This window comes from Leopardus geoffroyi, chromosome D4, assembly GCF_018350155.1.
Source record: "Leopardus geoffroyi isolate Oge1 chromosome D4, O.geoffroyi_Oge1_pat1.0, whole genome shotgun sequence".
Taxonomy (NCBI): domain Eukaryota; kingdom Metazoa; phylum Chordata; class Mammalia; order Carnivora; family Felidae; genus Leopardus; species Leopardus geoffroyi.
In genome coordinates this window covers 31,499,094-31,514,382 of record NC_059342.1, presented here as the reverse complement: position 1 = coordinate 31,514,382, position 15,289 = coordinate 31,499,094, and the positions used below count along the sequence as shown (strand labels likewise).

At 35.4% G+C, this 15,289-nt stretch overlaps 1 pseudogene; it reads right to left on the bottom strand.

Annotated features, from left to right (window-relative positions):
* Positions 1-4,549: 4,549 nt before the first annotated feature.
* LOC123592700 lies at positions 4,550-5,308 on the bottom strand (annotated as a pseudogene).
* Between the last annotated feature and the right edge of the window lie 9,981 nt (positions 5,309-15,289).

The window sequence follows — 15,289 nt, the reverse complement described above, 5'->3', positions numbered from 1 at the left end:
TTTGACAGTGGGTGGTTACCACCCAGCGGCATCACTACCAAAGAAAGCCATTGGATGAAGGCTGTATCATCATAGTACCAGGGCTACTACACCAGCCACTGAATCAGCACTCCTTGTGACAAGGAAGTTCCAGCAGCTAAGAAAATGTTTGCTCTTCCTCAGTCTCTGTGCTCTTCCTCAGTCTCTGACACCTTGATGCAACTTGAGCTTATTGCACAATGTTCAAAGGGAAATGAAAGAAAAAAACATCTCTTTCCACATGTCTGATTTTTTCAGAAAACTGTATGAAAAGGAAATTATCAAATCTTGAATACATTAAAAAAATTAACTTCAGTTTAGAATAGTGTTAGATTTAAATAATTACCAATACTAGGTCCTATATACTCACCCAGTTCCTCTTATTAACATCTTTTATTACTCTGGTATACTTGTCTTAACTAAATAATGACACTGATACATTATTAACTAAACATCATTTTTCAGATTGCACTGTTTTTTTCCTAATTTTTTTTTATATTTCAAGATGCCATTCAGGATACCACATTACATTTAATAGTCATGTCTCCTTATCTTCCACTAGTCTGTGACAATTTTTTAGACCTTCCATGTGTCAGTTACCTTGACAGTTTTGAGAAGGACTTGTCAAGTATTTTATAGAATACCTCTCGATTTGGATTTCTTATATCTTTTTTTTTTTTTAATGATTGCACTGGCACTACAGATTTGTTTTGTGTATTCATTTTATTTTGTAGGAAGATCACAGAGATAAAATGCTATTCTTACCATATTAATAGTATATGCTATCAACATGAATAATCACTGACAATGCTAAGCTTGATCACCTGGTTTAGGTTGTATCCCTCAAAATTGTGTAGGTGAGCACTATGCTACTTGGTAAAAAATTATTTTATCTTATTTAGTTTATATTGTACACAAACTAATATCAGAATCCTTTTTATATATTTCTGATTTTAATGTTGGAAACTATAAATACAGATAGGTAAAAATTATAACACCAAGAATTTAAAAACTTCACACTGATCCAGTATATAGTCCAAAATTTGTGTTTTTAGTGTTTATTGGAATATGAATGAATCATTGCCCTTTGACCCCAAGGATTTAATTTCAGAATTTTATTTTCATACATCATCATCAGAGTAGTGCCCAATTCTTCTAAACCATTTAATTGCTAAAGCTTGGACTTTGAGTAATGAAAAGACTGAAAGAAAGTTTGTGTTTCATGAGCTTATCAACCCAGATCATTGCATTAACCCAGATAACAATAGGAGATATGAACAATGACCAGCCATCATAACTAAGAAATCTGATAATAGGAGAAATAAGTAAAACTTAGAAAGGTGGAGTATGAAAAGCTTTTAGCTTGTATAGGGTCTTTCAAAAGCATTGATAAATTGGATGGTACTAGTCAGAAGATTTAAAAGGAATGGATGTGTTATCATTAGAAAGGTAAGTTTAGAAATATATGCTAAAGCCATAGGTAGATGACATAGATATATAAAGATGAAGGAGCAGGTTACACCCAGATAATAACTAAACAATGGAAGGATCATAGAGAAGCAAGAGCTACTAGTGAAGCAAGAACACATGGGCATATGTTACTGCACACATATAATGAATATTGTCCAACATAAGTGTGAATGAAAATCTAATAGGAATTCTTATAAAAGCAACACTTCTGGGAGAAAACTATGCTGATTGGAGTACATGTGGAAAACAGTTTTGTTGATAAACATGTTCTCAAAACAGGCATATACCTCTGATAGAAGATAGTAATGCAATAGCACAGGTAGAATGTAATTATGTCCCTATTGAGATAAACAAGAATAAGACACTACACTACTCTGGAATCCAGAAAAGATTGTTGATGGCCAGAGTGCAGTAAATCCAAGAGAAATAGATCAGAAACCAGCAAGAACAGTGAGAAAGTCGTTAGCATAGAAAATAAGGCAACAAAACACTAAATAAACAACATAAAAAAAAAAAAAGATTATACATGACTTGTGACCAGACAAGAGAAAGAAAAAAGTTACACATTGAAAAATGAACACAAAGTCTAAAATGACAATACTGCCACATTGCCAGAAAATGTGGTGCACTAACAATGACAGTTAAACAGGATTAAAGTGCTGAAGAAGACTCTAGGACCCAAAATGACAATGCTGACAAGTGTGCAATTTATTAAGGGAAAGGGACGCAATATAGCATGTCATTTGCATCACAGCCAAAGGCTGCTTCATACCACAAGGTTTGGATAATGGCCAGGCATCAGCTCCCATTTTCCTCCATTGTATGAACACGATTTCACTGCAGAAAAGAGCCATGTGCACAGAATCACTCAGAAGCTCAAAACCTGCTGAGGTTTCTTTCCCCTGCCAGATATGTAGGCATATTCTTGCTATGTAATAAGCCCCAAAAGCAGAGGACTCTGAAGGTCTCAGTGAAAACAGGTATAAATCATCAATCACACTGTTATTAATAAGCACTGTTGATAAGTTGTTAAAATCTGCCTCCAAACATTTTGGACTGCTGGTTACAAAGAAACATTGTTAATATATTTCATTCCTTAAACAACAGATAATGATGTGCAGATACCTTAGCTCAGGACTATTCTGGGTCTGCAGGACTTAACCCTCACAGCAAAGTCCACCATCCTGATTTTGGGTCAAAGCCTTTTATAACAAGAGTAAAAACAACAACAACAAAATTCATTCTTAGTTTGATAGCAATCATGTAGATGTGTCTTTCAATAGCATATAATCAAATAGATAATCAAAACACATATACATATTTCAAAGAGTTGTAATAATCAGGGAGGGTTTGTATCATTTAAACCATCCTATAATGCAGCACAAATTGTCTTATATTTTTATATTTTTCCCTTTTGTTTGCCTCCCTGATCTATAACTATCTGTACTTTTTGGTATACATCTATTGAATAATTAAGAACCCTAGTCAATCTATCACCACTTAAGTCTAAATCTGTAGGCCAATTCTGTTTCATAGAATAGTATTCTGTGAAATGAAAACCATAAGAGACAGACACATTAGTATTATTCCACACAGTCATTGTCTGAGCTCTGGTCTATTTGTTGATTAGGAGTACATAAAACCATCCTGGAAGTATGTTTATTAAATTAGCCATTGTACAGCTCCCTCGTTTTTTTTTTATTAAAAAAATTTTTTAATGTTTATTTATTTTTGAGAGACAGCATGAATGGGAGAGGGCAGAGAGAGAGAGGGAGACCTAGAATCCGAAGCAGGCTCCAGGCTCTGAGCTGTTAGCACAGAGCCCAACGCGCTCGAACCCACGAACCATGAGATCGTGACCTGAGCCAAAGTCAGAAGCTCAACTGACTGAGCCACCCAGGTGCCCCAGCTCCCTCGTGTTTTTTTAGAAGAAGAATTTTGGTAGTCTTTGTCCCAAGGGACATCTAAATCTAAGCTAAAAGAGCATATCATTCACTTGTTCTGAACTTTTCAAAAGGCACCAGAGTGATCTTAGATTTTCCTCCCTTGTAACACCCAAAGGTTGGCTACTTTCCACTAAGCAACAATCTCACATTGTACTCACTTACCATTAATTGAAAAATAAACCTTTCTCCTTGAAGTCAGTGATGGTAATGGTAACAAGATGAGATGACCAGGCTTTATTCTTTGGGCCATTCCCAATCATATAGAGTTGGATTGGATAAATACAGAGAAATATATCTATTCAACCCACTAGGCAACAAAATATTTGCATAGTCAAGCCCAACTAGGTGAAATATAAAGAGAATTTTGTCCATCCCATCAATATCTTGGGAATTCTTGTTATTAGTCAAATTAATACACATAGTTTCTGGTTTTGGAATGTTTCTTGCACCTTAATTTTAGCCCTGTTAGGGCCTTCCAGATATGGCATTTAAAAAAGAAAATTGTAAAGTATAGATGAGTTGTATGTAAACTTATTTTTCATCCCCTATGATATGGACTGAATGTTTGTGTCCCTACCCACCCTCACCCCACCCCTGAATCCATACTTTGAAGGCTTAATTCCCCAGTGTGGTAGTATTTGAGATGTGGAGCATTTAGGAGGTAATTAGGTTTAGTTGAGTCATGAGGATGCAGCCCCCATGTTGGCTTAATGTCCTTATAAGGGGAAGAGACCAGAGCCCTCGCACTTTGCTCCATGTCAAGATATAGCATGCAAGGAAGCTATCTGTAAACCAGGAAGAGGACCTTTACCAAGAACCCCCACCATGCTACCAATCTGATCTCAGACTTCCAGCCTCCAAAACTGTGAGAAATAGATATTTGTTATTTAAGGCACCATATGTGTGGTGTTTTGTTATAGCAGTCTGAATTAAGACATCGTATTCTATCTTCCCAGTACTACCAATAAAACAGTGATTTAACTAATCAAGACTCAACTTTAAGTCCCTCATGTTAAATTGCAAAACAATGCTGAAGGTTTGTAGATTAGTGCTTCTATCTTTTGTTACCCCTGTGTATTGAAGCAGATATTTAAATTGCTAATTCTGATTGTTTATTAAATGGTCACTAAATTAACCACACTTAATCCAGTAGTCCAGTTAGTATATCCTTTTAGTTTGGTATATCTTTTAGTTTCATAGGAACTTTCAACCACCATCTTATACACTTCCTCCCAATTTTCACTGTTATTTTCTGTTCCCAGTTTTGGATTCAGTTCCTGGAGAGAAACGTCTGCCACATTCACTCCACTCCACACAGTCACACTTGGGACACCATGTTCTTCCCAAATCCATCCATGGCAACTGCTGGGTTGAATGCCAAGTTTTTTCAGCCATAAAATAGCTAAATCTAACAGAATCCAGATTACATCCACTTCCTCTAGGTGACATGTGGGAATATCTGCTGGGTTGGAAACCATAATTATGAATCAATAAGGGCTGTATGTGACTATCTGAGGAATAATGAATTTGAAGACATTAACATTCCTCTGCACCGGATTGAGATGGCTCTTTCTCTGCTGCTGGCGGACTCCTGTAGTTATCACCACAATCTTAGAACTGGCAGTCACAGGTAATCCTTATCTGTCATGTCACAACTTCAGGTGTCTGAAGAAATAATGTCCCATGTTGCAGATCCATCATTTCTCCTTTGAGTTTATCTTCCAAAGTGCCCACAGGGCAAGCTCATCATCCTGAGGCTTTCCCAAAATACTGATGGCACACACTGTACCAACATCCACTACAGTGATCTTATTGTTTGAGACAGTTGCCTCCTCTACAACTGGTGTAATCAGTTTTTCCTTAAGAGTTGCCATTGTATCTAGGAAAGAAATGTCTGTAAAAGTCATGTGAAGGAGACAATGTCAGATTTCTGGCACTCTTTTCGCAGACTCATAGCCTTAAGAACTATGAAGAATAAATGTTTTTTTTAAGCCATCTAATCTATAATTTATTATAGCAGCCTGAACTAAGGGCCCATCCATATAACCTCATTTTCCTTAATTACCTCTTTTAAGGCCATGTTTCTAAATACAGTGGCATTCTGAAATACTGAGAGCTAGGATTTCAACATATGAATTTAGAGGGGCTACACTTCCCTCCGTAGCATAGATGAATCTTAAAAACACACTTAGTGAGATAAGCCAGAGACAAAATAATAAAAATTGTATGATTTCACCTATATAAGGTACCTACAATAGTCAAATTTATAGAGACAGAAAGTAGAATATTGGTTACCAGAAGGTGGAGAAAGAGAGGAATGGAGAGTCATTTTTTAATGCGTACAGAATTTCAATTTGGGATGATGACAAAGTTCTGAAGATTGGATGTTGTGGCAGTTGCACACCAATGTGAATGTACATAATGCCATTGAATTTCATATTTTAAATGATTGAAATGGTAAATTTTATGCTGTGTATTTTACCACAATAAAAAATGGTAGAAATAAAACATACAGTAATGGAAATAAGGGATGCCTTTAATGTGCTCATTAGTGTACTCATTATAGCCAAGAAAAGAACAAAAAGAATCAGTGAACTTCAAGGTATGTCAATACTTCAAAGAAGGAAAGTGTGAAATTAAAATTAAAACTTTAATGTTTTTTACTTTTAATTGATCTAAAACATGTTTTTAAAAGCAATAACTATCACAATGTGTTGGGTGATTATAGGATATAGGTAAGTAAAATGAATGACAGGAATGTCACAGGGACATAGGGAGAACTAGGGAATACTCTTATAAGGTATCTATGATACATGTGAAGTCATATAGTGATATTTTTTTTTTAATTTTTTTTTTCAACGTTTATTTATTTTTGGGACAGAGAGAGACAGAGCATGAACGGGGGAGGGGCAAAGAGAGAGGGAGACACAGAATAGGAAACAGGCTCCAGGCTCTGAGCCATCAGCCCAGAGCCCGACGCGGGGCTCAAACTCACGGACCGCGAGATCGTGACCTGGCTGAAGTCAGACGTTTAACCGACTGCGCCACCCAGGCTTTCCATATAGTGATATTTAAAAGTAGACTTAGAATACATTTTAAGCTGTAGGGCAACCATTAAGAAACTATAAGATAAATATAATTTTTCTTCATATATTTTCCCTCTGCTGTAGTGGGTTGTAATTGACAAAATTGTATACATTTAAAGGGTACAATGTGATGATTTGATATATGTATACCTTGTGAAATGATTATCATAATCACATTAATAACTCATCTATCACTTCACATAGTTTTGTGTGTGTGTGTGTGCGTATGAGAACTCTTAAGATTTACTCTCTTAGCAAATTTTTTTTTTTTAATTTTTTTTTTTCAACGTTTATTTATTTCTGGGACAGAGAGAGACAGAGCATGAACGGGGGAGGGTCAGAGAGAGAGGGAGACACAGAATCGGAAACAGGCTCCAGGCTCTGAGCTATCAGCCCAGAGCCTGACGCCGGGCTCGAACTCACGGACCGCGAGATCGTGACCTGGCTGAAGTCGGATGCTTAACCGACTGCGCCACCCAGGCGCCCCTCTCTTAGCAAATTTTAAGTATACAATACAGTATCAACTATAGTCCACATGCTTTACATTAAACCCTCAGAACTTATTTATCCTATAACAATATTTGTATCCTTTTACTAACATTTCCCCATTTCCTCCATCATCCTGGCAACCACCATTTTATTAGTTAAAAAAAAAATTTTTTTTTTTTGGATTTCACATCTACATGATACTATACATTAATTGTCTTTGTCTGGCTTCATTACTTAGCATAATGCCCTCCAGTTTCATCCATGATGTTGCAAATGTCAGGATTTTCTTTTCTTAAGGTTGAATACTATTCCATTGTATATATACGTATACTACATTATCTTTACACATTCATCCATCAGTGTACACTTAGGTTGTTTCCATACCTTGGATATGAACATAAGAGTACAGATATCTCTTTGGGGTAATGATTTTGTCTCCTTCAAATATACACCCAGAACTGGAATTGCTGGATCATATGGTAGTTGTATTTATTTTTTATTTTTTTTAATGTTTATTTATTTTTGACAGAGAGAGAGATAGAGCATGAGCGGGGGCGGGGGGGTGGGCAGAGAGAGAGGGAGACACAGAATCTGAAGCAGGATCCAGGCTCAGAGCTTTCAGCACAGAGCCCCACGTGAGGCTAGAACTCACAGACTGCGAGATCATGACCTGAGTGGAAGTCGGATGCTCAACCAACTGAGCCACCCAGGCGCCCCTATGTTTTTTTTTTTAGGAACCTCCATACTGTTTTCTATTGTGGCTAGATAGTTCACATTGCCACCAAAAGTGTACACAAGTTTCCTTTTCTCTACATTTGCACTAGTGTTTATTATTTCTTATCTTTTTGATAGTAGACATCCTAACAACTGTGAAGTAATATCTCATTGTGATTTTGATTTAGATTTCCCTGATGATTAATAATTTTTAACATCAGTTCATGTCTTGTTAGCTTTGTATGTATTCTTTGGAAAATGCCAGTCAGGTCCTTTGCTCATTTTTTAGGCAGAATTTTATTTATTTGTTTATTTATTTAGCTATTGAGTCATAGGAGTTTTGTATGTATTTTAAATATTAACTCCTTATCAGATGTATGGTTTGCAAATATAATTTTCCAGTTCATAGGTTACATTTTTCTTTTGTTGATTTTTTTTCCTTTGCAATGTAGAAGCCTTTTAGTTTTATGTAGTCTTGCTTTTTTGTCATTGTTTTTGTTTTGTCATTGTTGGCTTGTTTCATTTTTGCTTTAGTTTCCTGTAATTTTGATGTCATACCCAAAAAATTATTGCCAACAACTATAGCAAGGAGATTTTTTCCTATGCTTTCTTCCAGGAGAGTTACAGTTTCAGATCTCTTATTTAAATCTTTAATTCATTTAGGGTTAATTTCTGTGAGTGGTATAAGATAGGGGTTCAGTTTCATTCTTTTGCATGTGAATATCCACTTTTTCCAGTAACATTTATTGAAGTGACTTTTCTTCTCCATTGTGTTTTGGTGCCCTTTTCAAATATTAGTTAATCATATATGTGTGGGTTTATTTCTGGGCTTTGTATTCTATTCCATTAGTCTATATGTCTGTTTTTATGTCAATACCGTGCTGTTTTGATTACTATAGATTTGTAATATAATTTGAGGTCATGAAGTATGATACCTCTACCCTTATTCTTCTTGCTCAAGATTGATTTGGATGTTTGGGACTTTGGGGTTCCATATAAATCTTAGGAATTTTTTTCTAGTTCTGTGAAAAATGCCAGTGGAATTTGGTGTGTATTATATTGAATATGTATATCACTTTGGATAGTATGGATATTTTAACAATATTAATTCTCCTAATTATGCACATGGAATATCTTTTCCTTTATTAATGTCTTTTTCAGTTTCTTTCATTAGTACCTTAAATTTTCCATGTACAAATCTCTCACCTCCTTGGTTAAGTTTTTTCCAAGGCATTTTGTTGTTTTTGATTCTATTGTAAATAGTATTGCATTCTTAATTTATCTTTCAGATAGTTTATTTCAGATAGCTATTGATGTGTAGAAACAACTGATTTTTGTATGTTGATTTTGTATCCTGCAAGTTTATGGAATTTATTTATTAGTGTTATAGTTTTCTGGTGGAGTCTTTAGGATTTTTTTTAAAATTTTTTTCAACGTTTATTTATTTTTGGGATAGAGACAGAGCATGAACGGGGGAGGGGCAGAGAGAGAGGGAGACACAGAATCGGAAACAGGCTCCAGGCTCTGAGCCATCAGCCCAGAGCCCGACTCGGGGCTCGAACTCACGGACCGCGAGATCGTGACCTGGCTGAAGTCGGACGCTTAACCGACTGCGCCACCCAGGCGCCCCGAGGATTTTTTTATATATAACACCATCATCTGCACATAGAGGCGATTTTACTTCTTCCTTTTTAATTTAAGTGTTTTTTTTCTTTTTTTCTTTTTCTTGCCTGGTTTTCTGGCTAGGACTTCCAATACCATGTTTAATAGAAGTGGCAAATGTGGTATCCTTGTTCCTGATTTTAGAGGAAAAGCTTTTAGTCTTTAATTGTTAAGTACGTTGTTTGCTATGGATTTATCATACATGGTCTTTATTATGTTGAGGTACATATCTTTTATACTTAATTTGTTGAGTTAAGTGGGGAATGGGCTAGATGGGTGATGGATATTAAAGAGGACCTTTGTTATGATGAACACCAGGTGTTCTATGTCATTGATGAAATCACTGAATTCTACTAAAACCAATATTGCACTGTATGTTAACTAAAATTTAAATAAAATTTTGGAAAAGGGTGTTGAATGCTGTCAAGTGTTTATTTCTCCATCTATTAAAGTTATTACATAATATCTATTCTTCCTTCTGTTAATGTGATATATCATATTTATTGAATTGTGTACGTTGAACCATCCATGCATTTCAGGGATAAATTCCACCTCATTATAGGTTATTCTTTTAATGTGCTGTCGATTTGGTTTGCTAGTATTTTCTTGAGGATTTTTTCATGTGTTTATTAGGGATATTGGCCTATACTTTTCTTTCCTTTCAGTCCTTGTCTGACCTTGGTATCGGGGTAATGATACTTTGTAAAATGAGATTGAAAGTGTTCCCTCCTTTTTAATTTTTTTGGGAGACATTGAAAGGACTTGGTGTTAATTCTTCTTTAAACGTTTGGTAGAATTCACTAGTGAAGACATCTGGAACAGGCTTTTTTGTTGGGGATTTTGTTACCACCTTAATATTCTTACTTGTTATTGGCCCATTCAGATTTTAAATTTCTTCATGGTTAATTTGGGGTATATTATATATTTCTAGGAATTTATCCATTTAACCTAGGTTATTCAATATTATTGACCTACAGTTGTTCATAGCAGACTCATTATCCTTTGTAGTTCTGTGATATCAGTTGCAATGTCTTATTTTTCATTTCTGATTTCATTTATTTGCATCCATTTTTCCCTTAATCTGCTAAATGTCAATTCTGATTATCTTTAAATTTTTTTTTTTTCAACGTTTATTTATTTTTGGGACAGAGAGAGACAGAGCATGAACGGGGGAGGGGCAGAGAGAGAGAGGGAGACACAGAATCGGAAACAGGCTCCAGGCTCTGAGCCATCAACCCAGAGCCTGACGCGGGGCTCGAACTCACGGACTGCGAGATCGTGACCTGGCTGAAGTCGGACGCTTAACCGACTGCGCCACCCAGGCACCCCATTTCTGATTATCTTTAAAAAAACAAACAAACAGATGTTATTCCAATAGGAAAGATCTTCTATTTTTTTTTCTAGTCTCTATTTCATTTATTTCCTCTCATCTTCATTATTTATTTATTTATTTTTTGCCTTCTGCTAACTTTGGGCTTTGTTTATTTTGTAGTTCCTTAAAGAACTTCATGAGCAAATTATTTTCCTATTATTTTTCTTTAAAGATAATTGAGTGCTTAAACATAACAATATCACATTATTATAATACATGTATAAGTAAAATATATAGCAAACAAAACCATATGGATTGAAAGGAGAGAAGTGGGGTGCACTATTGTAGTGTTCTGATGCTATATGTAAAGTGGTATATTAGTTGAAGTTAGATTGCAATGAGTTTAAGATGTATATTATTACATCTTGGGTAATGAGCTTATAAAATGAGATAAAAAGTAACAATAAAAATATCTAATCAAAAGGAAATCAGAAAAGAGGAAAATAAAATAGGTCAGCAACAAAAAGCAAAATGAGCCATATAAATATTGACATTAAAAATGTAAGTGGTTTCAACACCACAGTTAAAGTGGTCAGATTGTCAGATTAATAAAAAGAAAGAAATAGAGAAGGAAAGAGAGAAAGAGAAAGAGAAAGGAAAGAAGAAAAGAAATAAGAGAAAAAAGAAAAGGAAAAGAAAAGAAAGAATCAAACTCTACTGTTGGGTGCTTACAAGAAACACATTTTTTTAAGTAAAGAAATAAATATTCTTTGGATAAATACCCGCTAGTGCAATTGCTGCATCATAGAGTCGTTCTACTTTTTAAATTTTTGAGGAACCTCCATACTTTTTCCCACAGTGGCTGCACCAGTTTCCATTCCCACAAACAGTCCAAAAGGAGTCCCTTTCTCCACATCCCCACTAAAATCTATTATTTCCTGTGTGGTTGATGTTATCCATGCTGACAGCTGTGAAGTGATATCTCATTGTAGTTTTGATTTGTATTTTTCTGATGATCAGTGATGTTGAGCATCTTTTCATTTGTCTGTTGGCAATCTGGATATCTTATTGTGATAAGCACCAGGTGTTGTAAGAAAGCCTTGAATCACTATATTGTACATCTGAAACTAATATTACACTGTATCTCAACTAACTGGAATTTGAATAAAAACTTAGGGAATGTCACATGAGGCATGGGGTGAAATAAACTGGACACCTCCCCCAAAAAAGAAAGGAATAAGCTAAAAGTAAAGGGATGCAAAATACATATCATGTTAACAGAAATCAATAGAGAGCTGAAGTGTAAATATTAATATTAGACAAAGTAGGTTTCAGAGCAAAGACTATAACTAGGGGAAAAAATTATGTACTATGTGATGGGCCATAAAATAAACCACAACCAATGGGTTATTTAATTAAATCAATTAAACAAAAAGATTAAATAAGTTGAAAAATTAATTATGTATTTAATTCATTTCAAAATGTAATTAAGTAAGTAATTAAAATCACTTATGTCATATAAAGTATGTTTTCTGATTACAATTAAAATCAATAACAAAAAGTTAACAGGATTTTCTTTTTTTAACTTTCTTATTTTACTTATTTTTTTAAGTATAATTTATTGTTCAAATTGGCTAACCTACAGGGTATACAGTGTGCTCTTGGTTTTGGGAGTAGATACTTGTGATTCATCGCTTACATAAAATACCCAGTGCTCATCCCAACAAGTTCCCTCCTCAATACCCATCACCCATTTTCTGCTCTCCCCCACCTCATTCACCCTCAGTTTGTTCTCTGTATTTAAGAGCCTCTTATGGTTTGCCTCCCTCATTTCTGTTTGTAACTTTTCCCCCTTCCCTTCCCCCAGTCTTAACAGAAGGCTGTTAAGTTTCTCACGGTCCACATATGACTGAAAACATATGATATCTGTCTTTCTCTGACTGACTTATGTCACTTAGTATAATACCCTCCAGCGCCATCCACATTGCTGCAAATGACAGGATTTCACTCTTTCTCATTGCCTAGTAGTATCCCATTGTATGTATAAGCCACATCTTCGTTATCCATTCATCAGTTGATGAACATTTTGGCTCTTTCCATAATTTGGCTATTGTTGAAAGGGTTTCTATAAGCATTGGGGTGCATGTGCCCCTATGAATCAGCCCTCTTGTAACTTTGGATAAATTCCTAGTAGTGCTATTGCTGGTTCACAGGGTAGTTCTATTTTTAATTTTTTGAGGAACCTCCACACTGTTTTCCAGAGAAGCTGCACCAGTTTGCATTCCCACCAACAGTGCAAGAGAGTTCCCATTTCTCCACATCCTCACCAGCATCTATAGTCTCCTGATCTGTTCATTTTGGCTACTCTACTCTCAGTGTGGTTTTGATTTGTATTTCCCTGATGAGGAGTGACATTGAGCAGAATTCATGTATTGGGTTTAGCAGACTTTTGGTGGACTCTTTTGGGTTTTCCATAGAGTATCATGTTGTCTGCCAAAAGTGAAAGTTTGATTCTTCTTTGACAATTTTGATGCCTTTGACTTCCTTTTGTTATCTGATTGCTGATGCTAGGACTTCCAACACTATGTTAAACAACAGTGGTGAGAGTGGACATCCGTGTCATATTCCTGATCTCAGGGGGAAAGCTCTCAGTTTTTCCCCATTGAGGATGATATTAGCTGTGGGCTTTTCATAAATGGCTTTTATGATGTTTAAGTATGTTCTTTCTATCCCAACTTTCTCGAGGGTTTTTATTAAGGATGCTGTATTTTGTCCAATATTTTTTCAGCATCTATTGACAGGATCGTATGGTTCTTATCCTTTCTTTTATTAATGTGATGTATCACACTGATTGATTTGTGAATATTGAACCAGCCCTGCAGCCCAGGAATGAATCCCACCTTATCATGGTGAATAATTCTTTTTATAAGCTGTTGAATTTGATTTGCTAGTATCTCATTGAGAATTTTTGCATTCTGTTCATCAGGGATATTGGCCTATAATTCTCCTTTTTTGTGGGGTCTCTGTCTGGTTTGGGAATCAAGGTAATGCTGGCTTCATAGAATGAGTCCAGAAGTTTTCTGTCTGTTTCGTTTTTTGGAACAGCTTGAGAAGGATAGGTATTAACTCTGCTTCAAATGTTAATTCCCCTGGGAAGCCATCTGGCCCAGTACTCTTATTTATTGGGAGATTTTTGATAACTGATTCAATTTCTTCAGCAGTTATGGGTCTGTTCAAATTTTCTATTTCTTCCCATTTGAGTTTTGGTAGTGTGTGGGTGTCTAGGAATCTGTCCATTTCTTTCAGGTTTGTTGGTATTCAGTTTTTCATAGTATTCTGTGATAATTGCTTGTATTTCTGAGGGATTGGTTATGGTAAATCCATTCTCATTTGTGATTTTATCTATTTGGGTCCTCTCTAATTTATTTTTGAGAGTCTGGCTAGAGATTTATCAATTTTACTTTTTCAAAAAACCAGCTCTTAGTTTCATTGATCTGTTCTACTGTTGTTGTTATTTTTTATTTTTTGGATCCTATATAGTTTATTTCTTCTCTGATCTTTATTATATCTTTTCTTTTGCTGGCCTTGGGGTTTCTTTTCTGTTCTGCTTCTAGTCCCTTTAGGTGTGCTGTTAGATTTTATATTTTGGATTTTTCTTGTTTCTTGAGATAGGCCTGGATTGCAATGCATTTTCCTCTTAGGAATGCCTTTGCTGCAGCCCAAAGGGTTTGGATTGTTGTGTTTTCATTTTCATTTGTTTCCATATATTTTTAAATTTCTTCTTTAATTGCCTGGTTGACCCATTCATTCTTTAGTAGGATGTTCTTTAACCTCCATACATTTGAAGGTTTTCCAGACTTTTTCTGTGGTTGATTTCAAGTTTCCTAACATTGTGATCTGAAAATGTGTGTGGTATGATCTCAATTCTTTTATATTTATTGAGGGATGTTTTGTGACCCAGTATGTGATCTATCTTGGATAATGTTCCATATGCACTGAATATATCTGTCAAGTCTATCTGGTCCAGTGTTTCATTCAAGGCCACTGTTTCTTTATTGATTTTCTGCCTAGATGATCCGTCCATTGTTGTAAGTGCAGTATTGAAGTCACTGCAATTACTGCATTCTTATCAGTAAGGTTGCTTATGTTTGTAATTGTTTTATGTATTTGGATGCTCCAAATTGGGTGCATGAATATTTATAATTGTTATCTCTTCTTGATTGATAGACCCCTTACTTGTGATATAATGCACTTCTTCTTCTCTTGTTACAGACTTTAGGTTAAATCTAGTTTGTCTGATATAAGTATGGCTATTCCAATTTTCTTTTGACTTCTAGTAGCATGATAGATGGTTCTCCATCCCCTCACTTTCAAGGTGAGGGGTCCTGAAGGTGTCCTCAGGTCTTAAATGGGTCTCTTGTAGACAGCAAATAAATGGGTCTTGTTTTTTTATCCATTCTGGTACTCTATGTGTTTTGATTGGAGCATTTCATCCATTTACATTCAGCGTTACTATCGAAAGATTTGGATTTAGTGTCATTGTGTTATCTGTAGGTTTCATGCTTGTGCTGATGTCTCTGGTCCTTTGCAGT